The sequence below is a fragment of the Phoca vitulina genome, unplaced genomic scaffold, assembly GCF_004348235.1.
Source record: "Phoca vitulina isolate PV1807 unplaced genomic scaffold, GSC_HSeal_1.0 scaffold5, whole genome shotgun sequence".
In the NCBI taxonomy this organism is placed as follows: Eukaryota; Metazoa; Chordata; class Mammalia; order Carnivora; family Phocidae; genus Phoca; species Phoca vitulina.
This window is the reverse complement of record NW_022589708.1, coordinates 38258469-38272245: the sequence shown is the minus strand read 5'-3', so window position 1 is coordinate 38272245 and position 13777 is coordinate 38258469. Positions and strand designations below refer to the sequence as shown.

General features: G+C 33.5%; 1 pseudogene; it reads right to left on the bottom strand.

Annotated features, from left to right (window-relative positions):
* Positions 1-389: 389 nt before the first annotated feature.
* Positions 390-7812, bottom strand: LOC116631404 (annotated as a pseudogene).
* Between the last annotated feature and the right edge of the window lie 5965 nt (positions 7813-13777).

Sequence of the window (13777 nt, the reverse complement as noted above, 5' to 3'; positions counted from 1 at the left end):
TTAAATTCAAGTTAGTTAACATATATGGTAAAATTGGTTTCAGGTGTAGAATTTAGTGATTCATCATTTACATACAACACCCAGTGCTCAACACAAGTGCCCGGCTTAATGCCCGTCACCCATTTAGCCCATGCCCCAGCCACCTCCCTCCATCCTCTATTTGTTCTCTATAGTTAAGAGACTCTTATGGTTTGCTTCATAACTTCTATGTGTCAGAAAAATGAAAGTAGTTTTTCTTTTTTTTTTTTCTTATTAATACATTATCATTTCTTCCTCCTGTCAAACTGAGCCAACTACTTTCCCCAGTCTCCCTGGGGAGGTTTAGAAAAAAGGAACATACAGGGAAAATGAGACATGCGGGAAAGACATTGGAGGTGGAGACAGCTCCTTCACATGGTGAAGAGAATGAGAAAGGTCACCATCAGGCAAAATAGCCCCATGGCCTCAGAGAAGGCAAAGTTCAGAATGGCTTAGGAGAAGAGCTATTGCTTCAGAGAAGGGCTCCTGTTATAACCAATGATGAGGCTCCCAAACACAGTCCCAATTCCAGGCCCAGAGCCAGCCACCCCTACCATGGCAGCCCCAGCCCCAGTGAACTTGGCTGCTATGTCAATGTCCCTTGAAATGGCACTGGTTCAGAAGCTGCGTCGAGGAGTTAGTGAGGTCAGGGGACATGGGGCTGCCAAACTGCTGAGGCTCTCATCTGTCTTTGGCAGTTTTAGAACCACTACAGTGATCGGCTCCACAGCTGAGAGGTGCTCCTGACCAGGAGGAGGGTGGAGAAGAACTTTGCACAGGTGTATATTTTCAGGGGATGAGGAGCTGTGGCAGAAGAGCTGCTCCTAGTGCAGAGAAGACAGCCAAAGTAGTTTTTCTGATACACATTAATCTGACAATAAGGAGCAACTCCCTGCTATCACAGAGCAGGCACTCAAAATAGTACCTTTACAGCCTTGGAAGCTTTCGATATTATCAGGTCATTAGGCATTCAGGGAACTCTTGCTGTACATGACAGGTTTAGAAATATTCAATTTTTTGAAGTTACCTAAATATGTAGAGACCTTTCTGACTTTGTAATTGTATGGTCATGCATTCTGATTTTTTCCACAACATGAAATGCTTCCTGTGGTGTTTGTTCTAAGCTATCAGCGATGATGACCACAGTGGACTGACAGTTAATTTTACTGACCATTTTTAAAGTCCCCATGAATGGAGAGAACTTTACATAGACTATTTAGAAATTATTTAGCAAAAGCCTTCTCAATTAAATAATTTGAAATTGTGCATTATTACTCTCAGGTTTTAAAACCTAGAAACAAAATGCTGCGTTTGATTCACTAATATACAAATGGTAATGGTGGTGGTAAGGTAGTGTGGAGTAGCCTGACTTCTCTTTTATATTTCTGTAAAAACAGAAGAATCGGGTAAATTGTAACAAAAGATTTGAAATTTAGCAAGTGATATGTATTACTTCTGCTTTGCACTTGATCTTAGCCAAAAGGCCAAAAAACGAATATTATTACTTCTGCTTTGCATTCATCATCTTCTGCAAATGTGAATAAAAAGACCTATGTGTAATAGAAAAGTTTCTTCAGTTCAATTGTCAAATGCTTGTCAAATACAAAGGAACAGAGGAACTTTTTCTAAGGTCTAGCTGAGGGTGTCCAAATGCAATTCCATTGAAGACTGCTTTAGTCATCATTTTCTCAAGCCAGGTTCAAAAGGGCGAAGTCAGTTTTATAAACAAAATTTTAATTATTGCATATGCCCTTTCAGGTCAATGAAAAAGAACCGCCTTTCCACTCATGAAGTAATTGTGTTCAGAGGACACTAAGCTCCAATAGTTCTAGCTGATATGCAGACAAGTTGTGCTCGTGTTGAATAATGTTCTTATTCTGGATATGTCAAGGCCAAAATAACAAGCTTAATTTAAACATATAGCAACGCATCAGTTTGTTTTCATTTTAAAGTAGAGTTACCAAGTTGAAGACCTTTTCTATAATGAAAGTGTTAAAACAAATTGACAGTCAATAGTCTTAAACTTTAATTTGATTAGTCCCGCTCTTAGCAATTGCACTATTGCATTATATATGATCCTTGGTCATTCAATGAAGCAATGAGTAGAGTTTTTCCATAAGTAAATTTTTAGATTCATATACAACTTTGCAACATTTGCACAGTATTATTTAGAGATTATATGTTCAACATGCACTATATTATTGTATTTGTCATGACTAGAAGAAGGATGATATGAACATTCCCAGGTTTATATAACTGTAACTTTAAAAGGTAAAAATAAATTGTATCACAAATAATCAGAAAATCTTTAATTTTAAAAATAATTAACTTATGTTCTTAATCATACTGTAGATTGGTAAGTAATTTTATTTAACAATAGCAAGAAAAATAATCTTAAAGAGTAAATAAGGAATCTGTTACTTAAGTGTAAGAATTAAATTATATTTAATTCTTAAATATAACCAGTTCATGAATCTAGTTATACTATAGTTTGTTAATTAATATTGATTTATAATGATAGGGAGGAAATAAAAATATAAGTAATCTTAAGATGCTAAAGTGACATGTTTACCATAACTATATTCATAAAAAACAAAAATATGATGCCTGAGAACTAACTGGGTACTCTTGGGATATTATATTATTAATGATATATGCCATTTTCTATATTTGATAATATATTACCCAACTTAATAAACTACTATCTATTCAGAAAAACTAAGTATTGTTGCACAAAAGCCTAAGGCAGTTGTATCAATATGAATATTTTCAACTTCAGAGCAATGATTTTGACAGATTAGAGGAGTAAATTCATATAATAGAGTGTCATGATCCAAATAAAATCTAATCACTTAAGGTGAAATTATACCCTATCTATGGAAGGAAGACTAGAATCTTAAAGCCCTATTCTTATAAAAGTTAATTTACTTTCAGGGTGATTTTTGTATTTATATTTTTCAGTATATTACTGAACTAAGGAAAACAAAACTGATGTGTGGGTGATTAGTTACAGTTATACTACATTTGCCTTCAAATTATGGATCTTTGAAAAAATAGACTGGTGTGTAATAAATTGATTTTCATGTCTTTTTGGCATCCTTTGTTTAATAATTTATGTTTTTTATTGATATGTGACTTTGTTACTTAAATTCTTTAGTTTTAAATCAATAAGCATGTTAAAAAGAAAATAAACGAGTGCTTGAATTAAGCATCAGCATTGTCTCTTTCTATTATCCCTTGCTTTTGTCATGCCACCTGAGCTCCTAGTTCAGCAAAATAATACAATGATATATTCTGGACTTACTAAAATATAGACATAAGTAAAGTAGCTTAGTTTAGAGATATTTCCAGATTGGCTATTAAGATATTCAAAGGAAACAAAATCATCTTACAATAAATCTAGATAGATAGATGATAGATATGGCTAGAGATAGATATATCTGAACTGACCATTCACAGTAGCTCAAGTACTTATAATATATTCTGTTATATACATATTTATATTTAATAAAAGGAATATTTTATGTTGAGAGGAGAGATAAGACTAAATCAAAATAAAAGCAAAGATTTAAAAGTGTTAATCCATTGGTAGTCTTCTTGAAATGTGAACAAGGTGAATGTGAGGGCCACATCAAGGTATTCTGCTTAGTTTTATCATGGGTAGAATTAAGCTGCATTAACACTGCATATGGGATATAGAAATAAAAGTTGACTTGTATGCACAGAGTATTTTTTCCATTAGTCAAGCCAAGTAATTCTTTGCTTCTTTGTTTTTGGGAGGTTGGTCACCTTGGTAAGAGTGAATAATTACTTACTGTGGCCAATTATTAGATGATCGCATAGTTAACTATAGCATCTCCATAAACTTTAGGCATGTCTGGTCCTTTGTTTTCAAGCCTATAAGTATGGCCCACTCTGCTTATATATATACTCTTAAATATCAATTGCATAGTGGTAAGGGTGCACAGGAAATTCTCATACAGTGCTTTTGCTGGGTCAGGTGGTGATAGTTTAAGATGAACACCTTCGAGCACTTTCATTCCACTTCATATTGTATGTTAAATTCATAAATGCTTCGCCTTGTATGCTTTCCATGTTGTCAGCATTCTGTGAGACAAACTGATATCTTGCTTAGAAAAGATCAAATTGAGTGCCATCTGTTACAATGAAGGGAGACTTCCAGACTAACTTTTATTGAGTATGAGTTGGAATTTTCTTTGTAGTAGAAAAATTGAAAAGCATTTCTAGTAGGCCCAAGGGGTGTAGTGTTTTCTCTCTAAAATTATTTTTCTCAATTTTTATGGGTTCTGCCCTCAAAAATTATTGCAAATGACATGTATAAGAATTTATTTTCAAATTAAATTGGCAGCAAATGATTGTCAATCAAAGTAGAAGAAATGCTATCTAATAGACATTCCCAGAAATCAAAGAAATAATATTTTAATTATTCAAATAATGTGTAGGACATCTAGGGTGAAGCTCTATGGAAAATTGTTAATAGCACTTTATCAACTTAAAAAAAATGTCCTTGCTTATCTCATTGATATTCATGCTTATATTTGGTACTCTGTTGTGGGACGAATTCTGTAACAGATTACCATCTTATAAAACACAATTTTTTAAATAAGCAAATGTAATAAATGTAATAAAATATGTAATAAAATGTATACTACCAATCCTGATCTAATAAATACTATATTTGAGTCAAGTTTTGTTCAAACTTGGTAAAGCATTTTATTTTTTTTTATTTTTTTTTTAAAGATTTTATTTATTTATTTGAGAGAGAGAGAGCTCATGAGAGGGGGGAGGGTCAGAGGGAGAAGCAGACTCCCTGCTGAGCAGGGAGCCCGATGGCGGGACTCGATCCCGGGACTCCAGGATCATGACCTGAGCCGAAGGCAGTCGCTTAACCAACTGAGCCACCCAGGCGCCCAGTAAAGCATTTTAAATCAATATTTTTCATAACACCCTTTTCTGCTGTACATAGGGAATCCTAGATGTAACTTTACTTGTTTAAAAGACGAAAAGTGTCCTTAATCAATTTCTTTAGTAAGCATATTTGAACTACTTTCAAATAAATAAACAAACAAGAACAGAGTTATATCCTAGATTCTGCTTCTTTGAGACTTACTCTGTAGGATCTTGGATTAGTTAGTAGTTTTTGACTGGCGTGATTTATGGAGTTTGTTATGATTCAGTGTTCCCAGGGCCCATTCTATATGAACACCACAAAATTAAATAAACACAATTTAAAATAAAAGAAAAACATGTTTGATGAGATCATAGGGCATCTTTCATAACTCAACCCTAATTAATGTGACCCAGAGCAATATACTTCATTCAGATATACTTACAAATTGTGTAATTGTGTGACCTAACATCTTCTTTCTGCTAACAATTACTTCTTTGTTGGCATATCCTTCATATGTGTAAATGATTTTTGTTTTTAAATTGAATATGTGAGAAAGAAGATAATTTTTTTAAGATTGAGGAAAATTTATATGTTTGATGTTAAGGAGGTGGGAGAAAAAATGGGGAAAATGATTTTTGTTTATAGGCAGATTAATTTTGTGACCAATTTTTCACGGGAGAAATCAGAACAAGTATAGGGTGAAAAATACAAATGATTTAATAGAAACAGATTTGTGAACTTTTAGTAGCTAAATTGAGAATTATATTCTAAATATGATAGGCAATGTTAAAAAAAAGAGAGAGAGAGAGAGACAACAAGCTCAAAATGGAGTCACTTGTGCTAAGCCCACATCACCAAACTGAGACTTACTACCTAACCAAATTTCAGTTTCAGCCTCTATCAAAAATGTAATCTTAACTAGTCAGTCTAGAATTTCCTGGTCAGCACTAGTGAGGTAATGTGCCTGATAAGACACTTGCCTTCTCCCAAAGAAAAGTAACTCTGCCTGAAACAATTTACTCTCTTAATAACTTTTGTCCCACCTCCTTCTGCCTATAAAAGCCTTTCATTTTGTACAGCTCTTTGGAGCTCCTTTCCATCTGCTAGATGGGATGTTGCCTGACTCATGAATCACTGAATAAAGCCAATAAGATCTTTAAAATTTACTCAGTTGAATTTTGTTTTTTAACAAGGATTTCCCCCCCAAACCCCCAGAATAGCATTGTACTTCAAGAAGGAATAAGGAACAATTCCAGAAGGTCCAGGAAAACTGAAGGGAATTGAAGGAAGTAATATGGCAGCTACTGAAGTTTTGAGGTGTTCTAGATGTGGGACCAAGGTTCCCAAAGAGAAAACATATCAAAGAGAAATATTCCTGCTGGCCTAGTGCTGCAAATCCCAGACGTACATTCATGTGGGAGAAGGCAGGCCCCACATTATTAACAAGCTTAAAAACAGATTGAAATTGATCTCCTTTAGGTTATCTGACTTCTTTTATATTCTGTTCTCTCCCTTGTGTTTAGTTTCACTGGGTTTTAATCAGATTCCTTAAAAATTTTCTGAACCCAGGTTAGGATTTAGCATGAAAACAACAGAAGAAGAGAGAAGGCAAGTTTTCTGAGTAGGGTATTTCAAATAACTCATCACACTTAAGGTGATGAGGACTCCTGAAGGGCAGAGAGAAGTGGAGGAAACTCATGCATTTGACACAAGAAAAGCTGAGTAGCCAGAAGAGTTAGTCAGAGGGAAAGCGCTGGGGATAAAAGGTTGGCAACAACTCCCTTAGGAATTGCACTTTGAAATCCAAGGTTTAATACAAGCTTCTTTCATTAGTCTAAGTGTTTCTGCACAAATAACTTGTCATTACAATTCAGTTTAATCTTAGAAATTGGAGGGGCAAAAGACCTGTTAAGTCATAGTGCTTGTCACTCCAGTGCAAAATAGAAACAATGGCTCTCAGGTATAAGATTTCATAAATTAACACAGAAATAGAAAATATAGAACTATTTTTTCTATAAAATGATTTAAGAAGTATAATGTTTTCTTTAGATTTTTTTCTTTTTTAACTGAGATCTTTGGGCATAAGGCTCTTTAATAAGGGCTGAGGCTGAGGGTTTTATCACAAAATAGTAGGACTGGTAAATGGCATCATGGTGTAAGGACCCATGGATAAGAGACTGACCTATTTACTCTGTAGCTTTGATAACGATGCTTAATCCTTCCCTGCCAGAGTTGCAATTAAAAATAGCAGTAGGATCATTGCTGTGGAGAGTATTAAATTATAAACTACATTTTAACTACATTTTAAACTACTCTTTAAGTGTATTCTGTTCAGAGAAATCTGGATAGTGTAATTTATTTCCTTTCATATACAGTGGAGAACAATTGGTGTAACTGATAGGAAAACATGACTGATTGATAGGAATATTCAGATATGCTGATCCAAAATACTCTGATCTTATGGTAGCTTTTGTTTGTTGTTTTACATTCAGAGGGAAAAAACAAAAACAAAAGAGTTAAATCACAAAAAACAAACCACTCAGCTCCCAAACTGCATAAATATTATAGAAGAATAAAGATGTGAATTATTTGAAAATTGTTTCTATGCTTTGGACTGTAAAGCAATATGGCATTCATAAATAATTTTACCCTCAGTATTGTTCTGTCTTTGAAAATTTAAGTTGCAGAATCTCTTTTCATCTCTAATTTCAGATCCCATTTATTTCACTTACCTCTTCATTTAGCTGACAGTGATAATATGCCTGTAAAATATCACTTTTTTGATCATGTATATTTGACAGACACGTTTTTGTTTTTTTTCCCTGTTTCTCTAGGCTAGCACTCTGTCGAGATGATGTACCCCTGCTGGTGATGTCAGCCATCAGACACTATAGCAAATGATGGGAGATCAAAGGAAGCAGGAGATGGTTTAAGTGATCAATCAATTTAATATGTAGGTTTTTGCGCCATGGAAACATTCCAACCAAATGTAGCATTCCTGGCCAGATTTAGATATATGTATTGCATGTGTATAAGCTTAACTGAGAAATATGACTTGATGATTTATATATTATTTTTTCTTTTTATGGCAGTTTAATTCAACTACTATCCTACTGAGATTTCTGAAGCTTTTCATTTGGGAGATGTAGTGATGGCCCCGTAATTTACTTTTTATGGTCTATTGAAGAGAATAAGACAGCCTTGAGTTTTTATTTGTTAATCAACAAAATGTATGATAATACTTTTTTTTTTAAATAAAAGTGCATGCAAATCTCAAAAGTGTCAATATTTTTTCATATTTCTGAATAATATGAATCTAAGAAGCAAGATTACAGAGAAGGCTATACAAGAGAACTACTCACAAGACTTTATATTGAATACTCATAATAGCAATTGCTAAGATTGTTGAGGTAAAGCATTATAATTACAAATGGAATAAGTGTTTTTGAGCGAAGTCTTAAGAATAATTGTGGGTTTAAGCGATTAGGGTCTGCAAACAGCATTTCTAGCTGCATATCAAAGCACAAGTGTAAACTGTTTAGCCTGGCATCGGCTGTTAGTAATTTATCGCTCTTTCATTTTCACAGAGATAATGATCTTCATCTGACGTACGCTAGTTGGATTTGAATAGCTTCAATATACAAAATAGGCATGTACATTTAAAATTATCTTGTACTAATTGATAAATTTAAGTGCCTTTGTTGTTGTTGTTGGGATAAAGACCCCTCTTAACTTATTAAGAACTCAATCTAAAAAGATTTTTACATTTATTTACTACTTGCATAAGGTTCTTCGTGTGGAGCATCTTGGAGTCTCATCCAGATCCTAGCTGCCTTTACCTACCTTCTCTTAGGAATTATTATTTATCAGAGCTTTCACAAATGAAGCTCGAATGGGAAAAAGCCATCTTTGTTCTTTTTGTCTGAAACCCTATACTTTTCTAGATGTGGCTGTGGGATCTTCTGCCTGATACAGTTAGCTTGGACTACTGTGTTGGTAGGAATTTTCCCCTCTATACTATGTCAACAATTATCCTGGAGTGAGGATTGACAGACTTACGAAATTTGTTCCACATGTATTTTGAGACATAACACTTACAAAAAAAAAAAAAAATACTAAAAATACTTATGTGAAATTCAAACTTAAATGGGCATCTTGTATTTTATCTGACAACTAAAAGGACAAATACAAATTAAAAATAAGGGGTGTAATACTATCTGTTGAAAATAAGGGAGAAAAAAAAAGAAAAGGGAGAGATTTCCCTCTCCTTTATCTTTAAGCAATTTCCTTGGATAACATGTGATTGTAAGAACTTTCCCATCTCTTTGAAATGTATGTACTTTCTTCTGAAGACTAGAGAGGTCCTTTTTTAGCTGGCCTTTTGTCACTTTTTATGTCCCAGCAATGTCTTCCTCAAGAATCTGGGAGTCATCTCATTGAAAGGCAAACATCAAGGGAGATCCCAGTTTCTGTGGGAAGGCAGAAGCTTAATTTCAGTGGGCATCTTGTTCCACATTGCAAAACTACTTCCTATCATGAAGACATGAAAAGGTTGTTTCTCTTCTGAAGAAAGGCACCAAGTTAACACGGATGGTTCCCTCAATTGCCAGAGGAGTCTAGGATGAAGTATGGTGTTGTCAAGTCCTCTTACTTGAGGACTACTTAAAAGAAATACTAGGTCAACAACTAACCTGCAATCAGGATTAACAGATTTACCAAATTTATTCCCAATATGGCATGGGACATACTCATACTAAAATTTTATTATTCTCAGAAATTTGTCTTTCTTCTTCAGTATTATTTGTTGAGATTAATTTTTGTTCACATGGGCAATTGTAATTTATTATTTTTCACTGCCATGTACGTTGCATTGAATGAATAAGCTTCAATTTTTTATACCCTTGATTGATGATAGAGCATTGAGATGTTGTTCTAACTTACCAATTAATTTATTTATATTTTGAATATTTTAATATTAAAGAAAACCCATGAAAAAGCATGTGAGGCTTATAAATAAGATTATTAAACATTATAAAACATTAGTTCTTATAATACTGATTTATAGATTCAATTCAATTTCAATTAAATTCCAAAAAAAATTATTCATGGTATAAGGGATCAAAATAATTAGGAGAATCCTTGGAAAAAAAAAAAAAAAGAAGAAGAAGAAACAAGGAACTGGCCCTATCAGGTAATGTAATTTGTCATAAAGATTTTATAAAATGCTACAGGATTAATGTGAACAATGTGACATTAAATTATTAATGTGAAAATAGAAATAAAACAATTGAATAGACAAGGGAATCAGAAAGGATCCATGCTCACATGGAAATATGCTACACAACCAATTTGCTCTGCAGAACACTGGGGAAAGGATGACTATTCACTAATTGATACTGAGAAAAATTATTGGTGGGAAGCAATGCTTCATGAATATTTTCATATTTCAGCAAGTCTAATATTGAATGACAAACATTCTTTGGAATTTAGAGATAGTGAACTGCTCAGGGGAGATTTAAAGATTCATCTCCCCTTAATCCATGGCATAATTTCCAAAGGGAATAGACCTAGAAATCTTTTTTCCCTATCCAAGGATGATTTGTCTATTTTATAGAGCAAAATTTTCTGTTTTTCCCTTCAGAAAGGCAAAGGTACATATCTGACAGCTGCTCTATATAAGATATGAACCTCATAAATTTAGGGTTCCTCTTCTGTAATACAAACCCCATTGCACATGTAGGTATGTCTGAACCTCATCACATCACTCTGTGTGGGAACACGTGCTGCTAAGATGCTTTGTGAGTGAATGGTGTGGGGTGTGTGTGTGTGTGTGTGTGTGTGTGCATGGTCACATGTTTACCTGTAGCAGGTAAAAGTGTTAATTTGCACATAGTTTCAGATGTAATAATTACCTGTTAATTGAAAAAAATAGAATTCTAGCTCATTTTGTATACAAAAATCATTTCAAGATAGATTATGACTTTTAAATGTAAAAGGCCAATCTCTAGTGCTCTAGAATGTATGGATTGTATTGTGTCATGCCATGAAAGAATTTCCTTAAGTTTTGTTGTCATGGGAGTCTGACAAAATACTTGGAAGTAATATTGTCACTGAAGCATGGTGCATGGTGGTATGTTTCAGAATGCCATGTAGCTTCAATCTTTTAGAGCTTATAGTGTATATATGAGAGTACTGGTATATTAAACAAGAACAAGAGTTTGGATATATATGACATACCTAGAGTTTGTAACTAAAGACAAATAAAAGAATTGTGAAAATCGATGTGACAAACTGGTAGTAGGATATAGGATAGATCAGAGTACAGAGAGAATAATATAGGATATATAAATCAGTTGCCTGTTGAATTAATATAAGTAAAATACAATGACAGCCTCAAAGTGTTTGCAGTAGTAATAAAAAAGAGAAGTAGAGATACAATTCTAAACAAAGTAATAAGTGTAAAGGATCAACATCTTAACAATTATTCCAACCTGTGAGACCTCATTTGCAAATAATTTTTTTTACTCTTGCATCTACTTTTAGATAACCAAATGGAATTATTACTGTGTAACTCAGATTATATCTAAAATAATGATATAAATTCTGAAACTATCAAAATGAAGACTGTGAATATAAATGTTACTGTTGAGGAAGCATAATCTATAGTAGAGATGAGAGAACTGAGAAAATATTGAGACTCTTCATCATTAGAAGGCCAGGAGTTTCAAGTTCATGAAGTAAAGCACTTAATTTAGGCATATTATTAAAATTAAAATAAGATTAAAAATCTAATTAAGGGAAGAATAAGAAAAATACTTACACTATCAAAAATTGGAGGGTAAAAAGTCTGAGGATTGATATGAGAGCAATTTTGATCTATTTACCCATTATTTACTAACTCAACAAAAGCTAAGTGACAAGCACTATTCTACCACTGAGAATACAGCAGTGAAAAAGAAGGGACATACATTTCTGCTTTCTTAGGACTTTAAAACAGTATGTGGAGATAGGTGATAACTTATAAAACAGGAGAGTTACATATGGTGAGGTGAAAATGGACCTAAAGGTCTATAATAGACACTTCAATTTACAGGACATAAGCCTGTTATTTAAACTTGTGGATGAAATTACAAACAAATTATTTAAAATAGTTCACAAGGAAGAGAGGAGGGATTTGGGAGAATTGGAACAGGATATTATTACTTTATATTTTAAATACATCTGTACTTTCCGATTTTTTTTTTTTTTACTATTTGCAAATATTTTAAGATTTTAAGAAAAATAGAACAACGTATAATTCTGCAAAAGATGGCAAAAGAACATTGAGGGAAACTCACATGAGCACAGTACCATTGAAACAAAGATGGAAGAATTCTTTCTGGAGTAGGAAGCGATTTTCTGCTTAAATTCCTCAAGAATAATAGCCTTCTTAGGAAAATTTTCTGTCCTGTGTTTATGGCTCCATGGCATTCCTCTGGTAATAATGCCAAAATGCTGTTAGGTGATTTTAAAAGCTTTCTTCACCTCAGAATAACTCTTACCTAAGGTTACTTTAATATTTCCTAAGTTACAATTAATCTTTCCCTAGGACTAGGTTCTCTTGGAGCTCCAATTCCTCCTTTTTCACAGATAAAATGATTAAGTATTTTGTTAATTACCTTATTTCAGGAGGATGAGTGATGTGGCAAGGTGTACATATATTTATTAATTCAAACAGATCTAATACTGTAGAGACTGAAAATCACATAAGGCCATCTTTTCTTTTATAAGGCCATGTTTTAGAATGAAAATAAATATAATTTATCTAAAGATAAATGTAATCTTAAAATCCTTGAACGTTGCAATATTGAGGCAATATTCAATATTTTTTCACAGTGCTTATGACATCCTTTATTCAATTCACATAGAAAGTCATGCAGAATTCATGTAAAACAGTACAGTATTAATGTAAAATGTTCAGTGCACATAAGGGATGGAAATTAAAATGCATCCAACAGTCATATCTGGGTAAAAACATAAAAAGGGTCTCCAAGACATAGATATAAATAACAATAGTTCTCATTTATTGAGAGCTTATCATGTGCTAATATAAACCATTTACATATGTGGAACTCCATTCTACAATGCTATAAATCTGATAATATCCTTATATAAATACCCAATTTATAGAGAAAGAAACTAAAGTCCAAAAGGGTTATTTAACTTGAGAAGTCACAAAACTGTTAAAGCTTTTTAACCAAAGTCATCAGGCTTCAGAGGCCTCACATAAACTGCCTTTCAGATGAAGATTTATCCTCTAGTCTAGTCTCTACCTATAGATGGATAGTCTAGAGCAGCATTTCACAGACTTTAATATCTATATGAATTACCTTTGTATCTCACTAAAATTCTGGTTCTGACTCCATAGCTGTGAGGTAGAGCCTGAGATTCTGAGTTTCTAGCAAGTTCCCAGGTGCTGATATTGCCCTTGCTGGTCTAGCTTGAGCCTTTCCCAATCAAGTTTCCTCAAGAGAATGAAGAACTGTGGAGAATGATTTTAGCAAAAATTCTTTCAATTCTCCCAAGAATGATATATAGCTAGTATCTTCTAGATGCATATGAGAGGTTAATTCATTATATACAATGAAATCAGGGAACTATGATTCAGAAAAGACTTGGTGAGTAATTCTGTTGTAACAGAATTCGGACAGTGCTCCTAACACACAGTATTAGAATGGTAAAACAAGAGGGGAAAACAGATTAAGACAGAGGCCTAAGATTTTGATAGCATTGTGCTATTACTGTTTTGGGTGGAGGGTAAGTATCATCATTAACTACCTATAAGTTGGTCATAGAGAAGTTAAAATT